The following is a 13,968-nucleotide window of genomic DNA, read 5'->3' on the forward strand; positions in this document are numbered from 1 at the left end:
TTATACTGTGATGGTTTATTTTATGTATCAACTTGACTGGGTCACAGAGTGCCCAGACATTTGGCCAAGCATTATTCTGGGTGTGTCTTTGAGGGTATTTCTGGATGAGATGAATGTTTGAATTGATAGACTGAGTAAAGCAGATTGCTCTTCCTAATGTGGGTGGGCCTCACCTAAACAACTGAAGGTCTGTATAGAATAAAAAGGCTAAATAAGAGAGAACGCCCAGTTTATTACAAAAAAAAAAAAAAAAGAGAGAGGGAGAACTCTGCCCTGCCTGAGTGCTTGAGCTGGGACATCAGTCTCTTCCTGCATTCAGAGTTGAACTGAAACATTGACTTTTCTTGGGAAGCCTTCTGGCTTTCAGACAGGAACTACATGTTGGCTCTCCTGGGTCTCCAGATTGCCAACTGCAGATCTTGGGACTTGTCAGCCTCCGTAATCAGGTGAGCCAATTCCTTGTAATAAACCTCTTTATCTATTGATAGATAAATAGATTTATATGTATCTTACAGATATTAGAACAATGACAACACTAAAACCATGTAGGTATATGTATTAGCCAGTTAGGATTCCAACTGGAATATTGGTTCTGTTTCTCTGGAGAACCGTGGCTAATACATATACCTACATGGTTTTGGTGTTGGCATTGTTCTAGTACATGTAAAATCAGGGTACAGATGGCTATGGTGTGATCTTCACTCAATAGCAATGCCCAACTCTGACCCCATGCCTGACTTTCTTAAAGATCCCTGGGAAAGAGAACTGGCAGAGTTTAGAAATTCCAGAGTCACATAACCTAACAAGAAGAGTAGAATTTCTTTGCATGTATGTTTCATTTCTAAGTTGACTTACAAATTGGTATGGTGGTAATCACAGCATACAATGTAGATATCCTTCAGCTTAAAAGCAGATGTTTATCCAATAGTCCTGGGACCAATTATTTGTGTGGCTGATTACAGAGACCTGATGAGCTGGTGTTATCATGTCTCTTTTTATTCTCGTTGAGATTGTCCTTTTGAACTTAGTTCCTGCATCTGGTTTCCTCAGACCAATTTGGAAAATTTCAGTTGAAAACTCAATGTTCACCAAGGCTGCCAATCACTGACTAATGGAATACATTCAATCCTGGAGTGAAGCTTTCAAATTCCAACTATCTAAAGCTCTGTAGTACAATGGCCCTGAGGCAATCTGACTCTTTCAATAAAAGACAGCCTTATGTTTCCCTTAAAAAAAAGATTATATGGATATTCTATAACTAGGTCACTGAGTAAGGGTGACTTGCCATCTGATATACCTTGATAAGAGATGTAGCAAATGGCTCTGCTCGGTGTTTTCTTTTTTTTTAAATGTACCTTTTTTTTTTTTTTTTTTGGCTGTGTTGGGTCTTTGTTGCTACACACAGGCTTTCTCTAGATGCGACGAGCAGGGGCTACTCTTCGTTGCGGTGCGCGTGCTCCTCATTGCGGTGGCTTCTCTTGTTGCGCAGCACGGGCTCTAGGCACGCGGGCTTCAGTGGTTGTGGCATGGGAGCTCAGTAGTTGGTGCTTGCGGGCTCTGGAGCGCAGGCTCAGTAGTTGTGGTGCACGGGCTTTGTTGCTCCGTGGCATGTGGGATCTTCCCGGACCAGGTACGAACCCGTGTCCCCTGCATTGGCAGGCGGCTTCTTGACCACTGCATCACCAGGGAAGTCCCTCGGTGTTTTATGAATTGCCTGCAATTGTAATTCTCGCAGAGAGGCAGGTGACAGTTTCCTATAGTAAGAACTTCTGGGCGCTGACTTGCCCACAGTTGTATCTCACCGGGATGAGTAGCACAGGGCTCTGGCCATGTGTTCTTCATGTCCTCTACTTAGCTAGTCAAACCCAAGCTGACCAATTACAGCATCCATCTCTCATCCCCGATTGTAGACTGCCCTCCAAAGATTCAGGCTTCTGAAAGAAATCCAGATCCTCTTCTCCCTGCTCTTTTTCAACAACCCCAAATTCTGCTCTGGTCTCACATCGAGTCTTCCCCAGCCCTCCCAGCATTACAACCATATGGCTGCTCCCAACCTGATGTGCTTAGAAAAAGTGAAAGATTAAAGACCAGATTGTGCGAAGCTTGATGAATGAATAATTTGAAGTGTTTGTTTCCACGATTCAGTTGTTTTTCCCACTGAAAAGCCAGAAACTTCCAAGACTCAGTGTCAGAAAATAAAGGGAGGGGGCAAGAAAAAACAGTCTGTACCTCCTGAAACATCTATGAAATTTACTCATACAAATTCCTGGCAGTCTGACCACATATACAACTACTTAGATTTATAGTTCTACCTCTTACAATTGGACAATTTGCTTCAAGGACAAAAGTCAGCTAGACCGAACATTTGAAGATGAAAGAAAAGATCCTAGTGTATGTCAATGATTAAATTGTGTCAATGCAGTATTTTTCGGTTGCAAAAATAAAATCAGCTCAAATGTATATATAAACAAAATAATACATTTCAATCGCAGTGAAAAAAAAGATTATATAAATTCTGATTTTATGCTAACTTACATGCGTTGGTATAAACTGCCCTTATTAAATTCTTGCCTCCTTCTTTCTAGTCAGCCACTGAGTTCTGATACTTTGCTTTCTTTTGAATTCCCACTGCCATTAATTATCATCTCTGCAGCCATCATTTAATACCTAGATCATCGCTGTAATTCAGCCTCTAGTCTTTTCTAACTCTAATGTCATTGGTACAACACTGGTTGATTTTCTTAAATATCCATTTTATATTACTCTTCAACTAAAATAATTCCAATGGCCTCATATAACTTTATGAACTAATGTCAATTTTTCTATCTTATTAACAAACTTCTCCAATGTTGTACTTCATATTAATTTCCAGTGTATACCTTCCCTCTACTCAGGCCAGTTTGAAGGATGGCTAGGAGTTAGGAGAATGGAGAAGAAAGGGACTCTAGGGGACAGAGGTGTAAGTGAAAATAATATGGATGGTTGAGAAGCTGAGTATGATTAGAATGTTGAATTCAAGTTGGGAGGGGGTTGCTCGAGGGAGGGAGCGAGAGTGACAGAAGATAAAGCTGGTAAGGTAGGCGAGAATTAAATCAATATTGGCATGATAGAGTTGTTCGCATTGTATTATGAAGTCACTGGGAACAACATGGAAGAATTGTAGGACCCTGTGTACTTTAGAAAGATAACTTGTGAGTTTTGTTGAGAACAGCTTAAAGGCAGAAAGACTAGTTTAGAGACAGATGGAAAAGAAAAAGAAGGACAGAACATCCTACATTAATTCCTCATTCATTCATTGAGGAATGAAGGTAGGATAAAGAGAGGGAGGGCCATAAACTCACCAAGGATATACACTCATCTTCTTAGCCCTTAGCACTTAGCCTCGTGTTAGTTGGCATTTCATACATATTTGCTAAACAGAATGGACATTTTATATAGCCCCTCTGACTACTCCAGACTTTGTCATCTTTTTCCTAATTTTCTAGTTTCACCACAGGATATTAGAATACACAATATTTTGCACTGTGTTGTTCATTATTGGTTCACAAGTCTAAGGGTGTCATAGTCAATAATGAACAAAAAACCATGGGATCACGAAGTCATACTGACTTAGGTTCAAATGTTGAGTTCCATCCCTTAAGAACTTTGCAAACTTGGGTTAAGTTATTTATAACTGGGTCCCAGTTTCTTCATTTCAAAATTGGAGATAATGATGCCTGCCTTATAGGGTTGTTATAGTGATTCAAAGTGATTCGATAAGTGCACAGCACAGAGCTTGGTACATGACACTTACTAATGTTTTTCTTTATCTCTTCTTCTACCTCTTTGCCTTCTGTCCCCAGTTAGGTGGCTATTTTATTCAATAGAGAGTACTGTGCCTTTGAATACTTTGATGGTTGTTTTTTTTTTTTTTTCTTTTGTCATAACAGTGAAAATAACAGAGCCTGAGAGGTTTGTAGTCTGGGGTGATTTCAGACCAGACTTCTAGTCTGCTTCTCTTGCTAATTACACAGGTTCCTTTAAATCACTCTATACTGACTTAATTAGGAGGCCCTGCCTATGATAGAGAACATCTCTGCCTTGGGAAAACTGCAACAGAGTCAGGGAGAAATTGTTCCCAATCTGCACAGCAAGCCAGTCGTGGGGAGAGTTAATTTCTAAGCCACTGACTTCCAGGCTAAAATACACTTTCTGCATGTTGACCTCATAGCCTCTCTCTCTTCTAACCATTTTCCTCTAGTAAAGCATTGTGTAATCAACACAGAAATGAAATGAGAATTATAGCTGCAATAGCTGAGGTTTATGCACACTTACTTGGTATTGTTCTAAGATCTTCATGTGTAATTTCTGATCTAATCTCAAAGCAACCTTGATTTTACAGCAGAGGAAACAGGCACAGAGAAGTTACCTTACTGAAGGTCACATGGCTAGTAAGTGGTGAAACTAGGATTTGAGCCCAGGCATTCTGGGTCCAGAGCCTTCTGCTTTAACATTGTAATCATCTCCCTCTTGGCCATTCCAGCACCATGAAGCAGCTTTGTTTCATTGGAATTTGGGGAATACTTTGAAATATTGAATTATTATTATTGGAAGTAGTAAGCTGAATTATTATTATTATAGTAAATATTTGATCTTATGGCTTATTTTGAAAGGCAAATAAGAATAAGAGTTTCTAGACATTGTAATTTTTTCTCTTATCTTTATTACCCTCTGGGACCACATAATGGCATTCCCTGATTGATTCCAATTTAAGTAATGCAGTTGTATTAAGTAACTGTTATGAAATGAGAGAGACACATGGAGGAATTAGTACCTGGTAAGTGTGATGCTCAAATGACTTTAATAATAAATCAAAATTATTTAATAAGTAAATTCTTTCTCAAAAATCAGACAAACACCTGCCATTCAAATACCTTCTATTATCCTCTGGTTACCCATGACACTTTCACCCTGGGCCATCTCTCCTCTACGTCTTCTCTTCCCCACCATCAAAACTTATTTGTCCTAAGTACCATTTCCATAAGGCTTTATGAGACTAGTGAATATGCTAGGTGATTTGAGGCTACAGTGTTCCTGAATGTCAACACCTCAAAGTGCCCTGATCACTCCCACTCTGTATTCCAACTAGTTTGTATTTTAAAAAGGAACTTCTGGAAACATACTCTTTTTATCCTAAATGAAGAATTCTATTGAGGCTGGTGGAGCTGCTATTTGGGTGCATCTGGGTTTCAATTTAAAGCTCCAAATTAGGTCAGTTTAAATATGGGATTCCCTTAGCATTCAGAGACCTAGCAACCCAATTATCCTTTCCCTGGGGAGAAGGGTGTGTCCTCCAGGTGGGAGGTGCTATGTCCTTTTCAGACACTAACAGAATTCGAGTGTAAGGCAGCCAAGTCATTCAGGACAATTACTTTGTATTTTCAGAGGTGACTCCACTGTGTTCCTGGCCTGTGTCTGGGCATATTTCCTCTGTGACCTGCGCCTGGCAGTCTCTTTGTTCACAAAAGAGGTCTCCTTTAACTGCGTCTCCAGCTGTGTCAGTCCCTGAATCTGAACATAACAGGGAGAGTGGCACTCAGAGTGAAGGAGATATTTCCTCATAATCGTGGAGGTCCTATTAATCTCTCTCTCAGAGTTTGCATAGAAAATCAGGATGAATTAGAAATGCTGTCCTGTGGGAGGTGGTATAATGGAAAGGGCCTGCCTGAGGGGTGGAGTCCTGCACATGGGTTCTTACCCTAATAAAAAGTGTCTTTTATCCTTGGGACACTCATATAGCTTTTTCTCTGTCAAAGGACCTCAACGTTTCCTTTTAACTCCAAGACTCAGTGCTTCTCAGTGTTCCATTTTTACTCTGTTTGCGGGGTCTGTGTGCCAGACTCCTGGAGTTCACTCTTGTTTCTAACCACTGATTAACTGTGTGATCTTGGGCAATATTTTTCATGTCTCTGAGACGTCACCTTTTTACTGGAAAAATGGAATTGCACCAGTACCGATTCCAGGAGATTCCAGAGGATTAAATGAGTTAATCTATGTGTCTGGCATATGGCAGGAGCCATATAAGGATATAAGAGCTATTATTAATATCATTGTTATCATCATCATAGAGTGTCAATTGGCTGGTAGTAAATGCCTGAATTGTGAGGCAGTGTTAGGGCTCTTCAGAAAAGAGGATTGGAAAGAGGGTTCCTGAGGTGGGCATTTGTATGTGCCAACAGAGTTTTCTCCTCCATGGTATCAGATTCTGATTTTTGACTTCCACTGCAAGTAAGCACAGGTTTTAGGCTAAGCCAATTCATGCAGAAGGCCCCAGCTGAGCCCCAGCTGAGCACGAAATATAAACCTAATAGACAAGCTGGTTAGAAGGATACTACAGATGGGTTAATAGAAGTGAAAATCCATTACGTTTATACCTAATACCCTGTCAGTGCTCTGTCAGTTTTTTAGGAGATGTTATAGAATCTTCCCTTCTTTGCTTCCTTCACTATCTTAGTTACAGCATCTGCACTGGTTTAACTCTTTTTAGGGTTGTTTTCTTCTGGGACCTGCATGGGACTTGTTCTCCTCTCACCTTCCATCTGGATCCTTATGTTCTTTCTTCACAGTTTCATCAAACCTCTTAATTCATCAACAAATCAGTTAATGCCCAGGACAGTAGTTGAAGGCTCCCTACATAGTCTGCACTATTGCTACGTAAATGGAGCTGAGCTTATAAACTCTAGGTGAGAGCATCGTTCAGTGATGAATAATGACAATTACCTTGAAGAAACTAGGATTACTAAGTTGACTATGAAGAAATTTGGCATCAAAAAAATCTAAATTCGTCTGTATAAAATGCTTTGTAAACTAGAATATTCTATAGAAATGAGGTATCATGGTAGTTAATTTTGCTATGTAAACTAGAATATTTTATAGAAATAAGGTATCATGGTAGTTAATTTTGCTATGTAAATCTAGTGTTAAGTCCACTGGGTATCCCAAAACAATGCTTGTTTTTTAACTGCTAGAGGAAGAGAAGACATTGCTATGTCCTTGAAGGAGGGATTTTGATAGAATTGCAAACCGGTTTGCTCGCTTAGTCATTCTGTCTGGCCAAATTGTCATATGCTAATTCTCTTTAGCCATATTACTGACTGGGGCAGAACCCTGTACATAACCTTGCAAACTAGAGAGAGTTATCCTAATCCTTATTATTACTTTCCTCTTAATATTAGCAGGAACTGAGTCCTATGGGAATAAGCCAATCTGGAAAATGTTTTCTGTATGATCAGTAATACCTACATATATAAAATTCCACGTATATATCCGAATAAGGAAAAAACAAGCTTAGTGTATATCTTTAAAAGAATATCAAATCTGAGAGCTTAAGATACCAGAATATTTTAGTCAGGACCACTATTTTTATAAAGAGAAATATTTTAATGTTTCATTTGGATCCATCAAAAATATTCATCACAGAATTCTAATTTATTAAAATAAAAATTTGAAATAGCTTTTAATGCTGATAACCTAGTTGGGTTAGGTTTGATGGAATAAAGTGATAAACCAGCTTTTCTGATCAAATCAGCAGTAAATATTTGTTAATTACTGCCTGGATTTTACTTGATCAGGCCAAGGAGCAGATGGGATTTAGATTTCTAATACAGAATGTCACTGTACCCGTGCTGCTCCTTTTTCCAGATGCTTTCCCTGGGGGAGTTTGGACTGTTACGACTGCACTTTAGAAGAGCCTGGTTACTGTTTCCATGAATAAGATAAAATGGTGTTTATCCTCCGTGGATCAATACCATCTTGTTTGAACTTATTGAGTCATTTAGAGACACATAAGGTAATGAAAACCATTGTGCAATGGTACCCAGCGTACTACCCATCCTGCCCAGGTTTCTGTAGGATGACAGTATTTTAAAAGATAGTTATTGAAACAGATTTTTAATATCAACTGGCTGTGTGATGAAATGAACACACACTGTGACAGGGTGTCCTGTGGGTTTCAGTGAAAAAATTCTTTTTTTAGAATAAAAGAGAATGATAAGTTCTCTTATTTTCTGAATAAATGGAATGGGGTTTTACTTTGTGACTCATCAGAAAACTTCATTGTTTACATACAGTTTTTCATTTAAATGATAGTAGCATTGTTTTGACAAAGAGGAGCTAATAGGTAAGTTTGGAAAGTTTTAGGAAACTTTTCTGGAGGTTTTTACCAACAGGGAAACAGAAAGGGAAGAGAGTTTTGCTGAATTCCTCCTGTGTACCAGGGACTGTGCTTAACTATTTTGCTTTATCATCTCATTTAATCTTTACTAAACAGATTTTGCCCCCATTTTACCTTTGAGGAATCCGAGATTTAGGGAAGCTGAATATCATGCCCAGGGTCACAAACCTAGGGAGTCTGTGAACAAGCAGTCCAACCCAGCTCTGTCAGGAGAAAAGTCCAGTGTTCTGTCTATAATTAATTTGGAAAGTCTCTAAGATAGGCATGGTCCTGTTTGACGAAAGATGGTTAGACTCTAAGGTACCTAAGAGGTTTGCAATCGTGATGATTTCAATAGTGATGGTTTCGGTCAATTCTGGTTGTTATGAATGCTGGACACGGGCTATAAAAATGATTTGTTCTCGCAAATCAATCAACGTGATACATCATATTAACAAATTGAAGGAGAAAAACCATATGATCATCTCAATAGATGCAGAGAAAGCTTTCGACAAAATTCAACACCCATTTATGATAAAAGTCCTGCAGAAAGTAGGCATAGAGGGAACTTTCCTCAACATAATAAAGGCCGTATATGACAAACCCACAGCCAACATTGTCCTCAATGGTGAAAAACTGAAACCATTTCCACTAAGATCAGGAACAAGACAAGGTTGCCCACTCTCACCACTATTATTCAACATAGTTTTGGAAGTGTTAGCCACAGCAATCAGAGACGAAAAAGAAATAAAAGGAATCCAAATCGGAAAAGAAGAAGTAAAGCTGTCACTGTTTGCAGATGACATGATACTATACATAGAGAATCCAAAAGATGCTACCAGAAAACTACTAGAGCTAATCAATGAATTTGGTAAAGTAGCAGGATACAAAATTAATGCACAGAAATCTCTTGCATTCCTGTATACTAATGATGAAAAATCTGAAAGTGAAATTAAGAAAACACTCCCGTTTACCATTGCAACAAAAAGAATAAAATATGTAGGAATAAACCTACCTAAGGAGACAAAAGACCTGTATGCAGAAAATTATAGGACACTGATGAAAGAAATTAAAGATGATACAAATAGATGGAGAGATATACCATGTTCTTGGATTGGAAGAATCAACATTGTGAAAATGACTCTGCTACCCAAAGCAATCTACAGATTCAATGCAATCCCTATCAAACTACCACTGGCATTTTTCACAGAACTAGAACAAAAAATTTCACAATTTGTATGGAAACACAAAAGACCCCGAATAGCCAAAGCAATCTTGAGAACGAAAAATGGAGCTGGAGGAATCAGGCTCCCTGACTTCAGACTATACTACAAAGCTACAGTAATCAAGACAGTCTGGTACTGGCACAAAAACAGAAATATAGATCAATGGAACAGGATAGAAAGCCCAGAGATAAGCCCACGCACATATGGTCACCTTATCTTTGATAAAGGAGGCAAGCATATACAGTGGAGAAAAGACAGCCTCTTCAATAAGTGGTGCTGGGAAAATTGGACAGGTACATGTAAAAGTATGAAATTAGAACACTCCCTAACACCATACACAAAAATAAACTCAAAATGGATTAAAGACCTAAGTGTAAGGCCAGACACTATCAAACTCTTAGAGGAAAACATAGGCAGAACACTGTATGACATAAGTCACAGCAAGATCCTTTTTGACCCAGGTCCTAGAGAAATGGAAATAAAAACACAAATAAACAAATGGGACCTAATGAAACTTAAAAGCTTTTGCACAGCAAAGGAAACCATAAACAAGACCAAAAGACAACCCTCAGAATGGGAGAAAATATTTGCAAATGAAGCAACGGACAAAGGATTAATCTCCAAGATTTACAAGCAGCTCATGCAGCTCAATAACAAAAAAACAAACAACCCAATCCAAAAATGGGCAGAAGACCTAAATAGACATTTCTCCAAAGAAGAGATACAGATTGCCAACAGACACATGAAAGAATGCTCAACATCATTAATCATTAGAGAAATGCAAATCAAAACTACAATGAGGTATCATCTCACACCGGTCAGAATGGCCATCATCAAAAAATCTAGAAACAATAAATGCTGGAGAGGGTGTGGAGAAAAGGGAACACTCTTGCACTGTTGGTGGGAATGTAAATTGATACAGCCACTATGGAGAACAGTATGGAGGTTCCTTAAAAAACTAAAAATAGAACTACCATATGACCCAGCAATCCCACTACTGGGCATATACCCTGAGAAAACCATAATTCAGAAAGAGTCATGTACCAAAATATTCATTGCAGCTCTGTTTACAATAACCAGGACATGGAAGCAACCTAGGTGTCCATCATCGGATGAATGGATAAAGAAGATGTGGCACATATATACAATGGAATATTACTCAGCCATAAAAAGAAATGAAATGGAGGTGTTTGTAATGAGGTGGATGGAGTTAGAGTCTGTCATACAGAGTGAAGTAAGTCAGAAAGAGAAAAACAAATACAGTATGCTAACACATATATATGGAATCTAAGGGAAAAAAAAAAAAAAGAGGTCATGAAGAACCTAGTGGCAAGATGGGAATAAAGACACAGACCTACTAGAGAATGGACTTGAGGATATGGGGAGGGGGAGGGGTGAGATGTGACAGGGTGAGAGAGTGTCATGGACATATATACACTACCAAATGTAAAATAGATAACTAGTGGGAAGCAGCCACATAGCACAGGGAGATCAGCTCGGTGCTTTGTGACCACCTAGAGGGGTGGGATAGGGAGGGTGGGAGGGAGGGAGATGCAAGAGGGAAGAGATATGGCAACATATGTATATGTGTAACTGATTCACTTTGTTGTAAAGCAGAAGCTAGCACACCATTGTAAAGCAATTATACTTCAATAAAGATGTTTAAAAAAAAAAAAATGATTTGTTCTGTCTTAATCTGTAGTCTGAGGAGTACCATTTCTGAGAGATGTTAATAAATGTTACTGAAAGAAGATGTTCTGTTGTAAATTAAGCTTAGGAAACAGAGCATTGCCTACTCTCCTAGATATTCAAGATGAATGAATGCATTTACACACAGAGTAAATCTCCAGTCATTGTGAGGACGGTCTCACGGTTCTATGCTTGGGCTCTGGAGTCAGACCACTTGGCTGGGGAACTTGGCTCTGCCACCTCCTAACTGGGTGATGTTCAGCCCATTAGGTAACTTACTTGTGCCTCAGTTTTCTCGTTTTGAAAAATGTTATAATAGTATCTACCTTATATGACTCTTCTAAGAATAACTTGAGATAAATGCATGGAAAGCGCTTAGAAGTGCACTTGGCAATATGCTTAATAAATGTCTGTTATTATTATTCAAAATACTCATGTAGTAACAAGACCTGCTTTAACTTGTCCAGCCACCATTTCTTCAACTTACTTGACAATAGCATCCCTCTTTTTGAGCCACATATATTAACATCCACTGAATACAGTGTAGGAAATGCTATATTTGAAAAGACACAAAAGCAACTTGGTATTAGCCCAATTGGAAATAATAACCAAATATTCAGTGTTTTCATATCTACTATGTCATTTTATGTTTGCGCATAACAACTAATTTCTTTTTTCTTGACAACTATCTTTCTCCTTCCCTTACACTTGATAAATAATAAATTGAAACAGTAAAATATGAGAACTATCTCAAATGGGCAGTATCAATACTATTCCAGAAAATATTGCCCTTAAAAATGAACCTGTGAGTCATTTATCTATTACCTGTATTTAGCAGGGGAAGGCCTCAGTGCTTTGACAAGTTAGTGATTTCACTTTTATTTCCAGACCTATGCTCCTACTGTATGCATCTCAGCACATATTAATAAAAAAAAAGAATGTTTCAGACCAGACCACCACATCTTTGATGATCTTAAATTGTATACAACTAGAGTTAAATTTGCCAATGCACGTTTTGCAGAACACTAATTCTGCACAATGCATAAATGATGGTGTGTTAGTCATCTTCTTGGAGATACACAATACACATCTAAGAAGTCCCATGGTAAAGAAACTTGTTTGGGAACCCATTCTCCTTGGAACTTACTTTGGTAATCATAGAACAAAACTATTTCAATCAGAGTATTTAAGAGATTTCTGGGAGGAATGGGATATTCCTGGTAAGTGCCTTGATTGATTTCTTTTTTTAGGTAAAATACCATCATAGTCTGATTGTGAATCATCTTGTTGGAGTGAACAAAATGATCACGTGAAATATATCCACTGCGGCACAGTTGCCCAAACCATCCTGAAAGGAAAAGATCTAATAATTAGCCATCTCAAGGTTGAGATTTAATATACTCAAACCAACCATTGTCCATGACTGTGTGTGTGTGTGTGTGTGTGTGTGTGTGTCTGTGTGTGTTTATGTGTGCTTTTGGTGGTGGTGCAGGATAAAGGAGGAGAGGAAAGAAGATAATTGAATATATGAAGTCTAAAGTATGGTAGAAATTATGACCTATACAGAGAACTCAGAATCTGTCAGTGATGTTAATACTATTTCTCTTGTTAATTATACTTTTACGTTTCCTAGGATCTGAGGACCGACCAGGACAGGCAGTCAACCACAACTCTCCCAGCTGTCTGGCTATTGCTAAATACATTTCTCAGAAACATTAGCCTTACTCTTATACCCAAAGTGATAAATCTACATTTTTTTTACCCTCAGAAATTGATTAAATCAAGGAGCAAAAACAGCTGCCATCTCATTTTGAGATTATATGATCGTTCTAATTTTCTTTTGTTTTCAGGTGGCTTCATTAGTATAAAAACAAACTAGAAACATCTCTGAATTCAGCTCTATAGTGGAAGAGGGTAAAAACTGTTTTTCACTGCATTCCCACTGATCCACACCGCACAGTTTCACAGAGTTGAAATAGAAAAAGCAAAACACATGGACAATACCTGAGTGATTTCAGAGATCCCCACCCGGAAAAGGTTTCCTTGATTATGGCGAATTCAACGTGTCACTCTGGGTATGCTCTAATCATCATATCAAACTCCAAAGGTTCAGTGGCTTTAGGTTTGGTTTACAATTCCTGGGAGTTAAACTTTAACTCACCCTGTCTCTTGCATCCATGCAGCCCTTTGACCAGATAATTGGGTCACTACAACCCAAGCAGAATCTACAAAATTACTGTTGTCATTTGTTTTCCATATTAAAATGAATTTTGCATTAAGAATCATTAATGTGAATATTATTTTGATGCTGTTTAAGTGATATATATTTTAAAAAGTAGAACTCCCTGCAATTTGGGTAACTAAGCTTTTCTTTATATTAGCTCCCTTGTTTTCTGCTATGTCAAAATGACATTAACCCTTTGGTAATTTAGGAGAATGTTTCCTTTTTTTTCCCTCCACATTTCCTATGTCACTGTATCACATGGAATAAAGTGTGGAGTTTTAGGTCAAGTATGTAGATAAATGCAGGCTTACCAAAATAAAACACAAAAAGCGTTTATATAACCAAATAAATAGGGTCAGATCAGGTTGGGGAAAGCATGCTTCTTTTTATACAAGCTGCTCATTCAGATTTTAAGAGGGAGCCATAATAATCAGCCATGTACTGAGGTTATATGAGAGCCAAAGCTATTGTTCATTACTTCTTCATTTCTTGAAGAATAGGAAAATGTTATTTCCAAAGATATAAACTCTACGTTCTCAGTTCTCTCAGAAGAGCTCCAGTCTATAGAGGAAATTTCTAAGGGTCATAAAGCCCACTTAAAAAAAAAAAAGAACTAAAACTCTCCTAATTTTGAGCAA

The 13,968-nt window shown here is 38.2% G+C and overlaps 1 protein-coding gene across 1 annotated transcript in view; it reads right to left on the reverse strand.

The window, feature by feature from the left end:
• Positions 1 to 13,188, reverse strand: part of A1CF (APOBEC1 complementation factor) — a 78,685-nt gene extending 65,497 nt beyond the window's left edge. Inside the window, exon 1 of the mRNA XM_061195620.1 lies at positions 13,111 to 13,188. The gene's annotated coding sequence lies outside the window, so the exon portion shown is untranslated. The remainder of the gene's footprint in view (positions 1 to 13,110) is intronic.
• Between the last annotated feature and the right edge of the window lie 780 nt (positions 13,189 to 13,968).

The sequence above is a fragment of the Eubalaena glacialis genome, chromosome 1, assembly GCF_028564815.1.
Source record: "Eubalaena glacialis isolate mEubGla1 chromosome 1, mEubGla1.1.hap2.+ XY, whole genome shotgun sequence".
Classification (NCBI taxonomy): Eukaryota; Metazoa; Chordata; class Mammalia; order Artiodactyla; family Balaenidae; genus Eubalaena; species Eubalaena glacialis.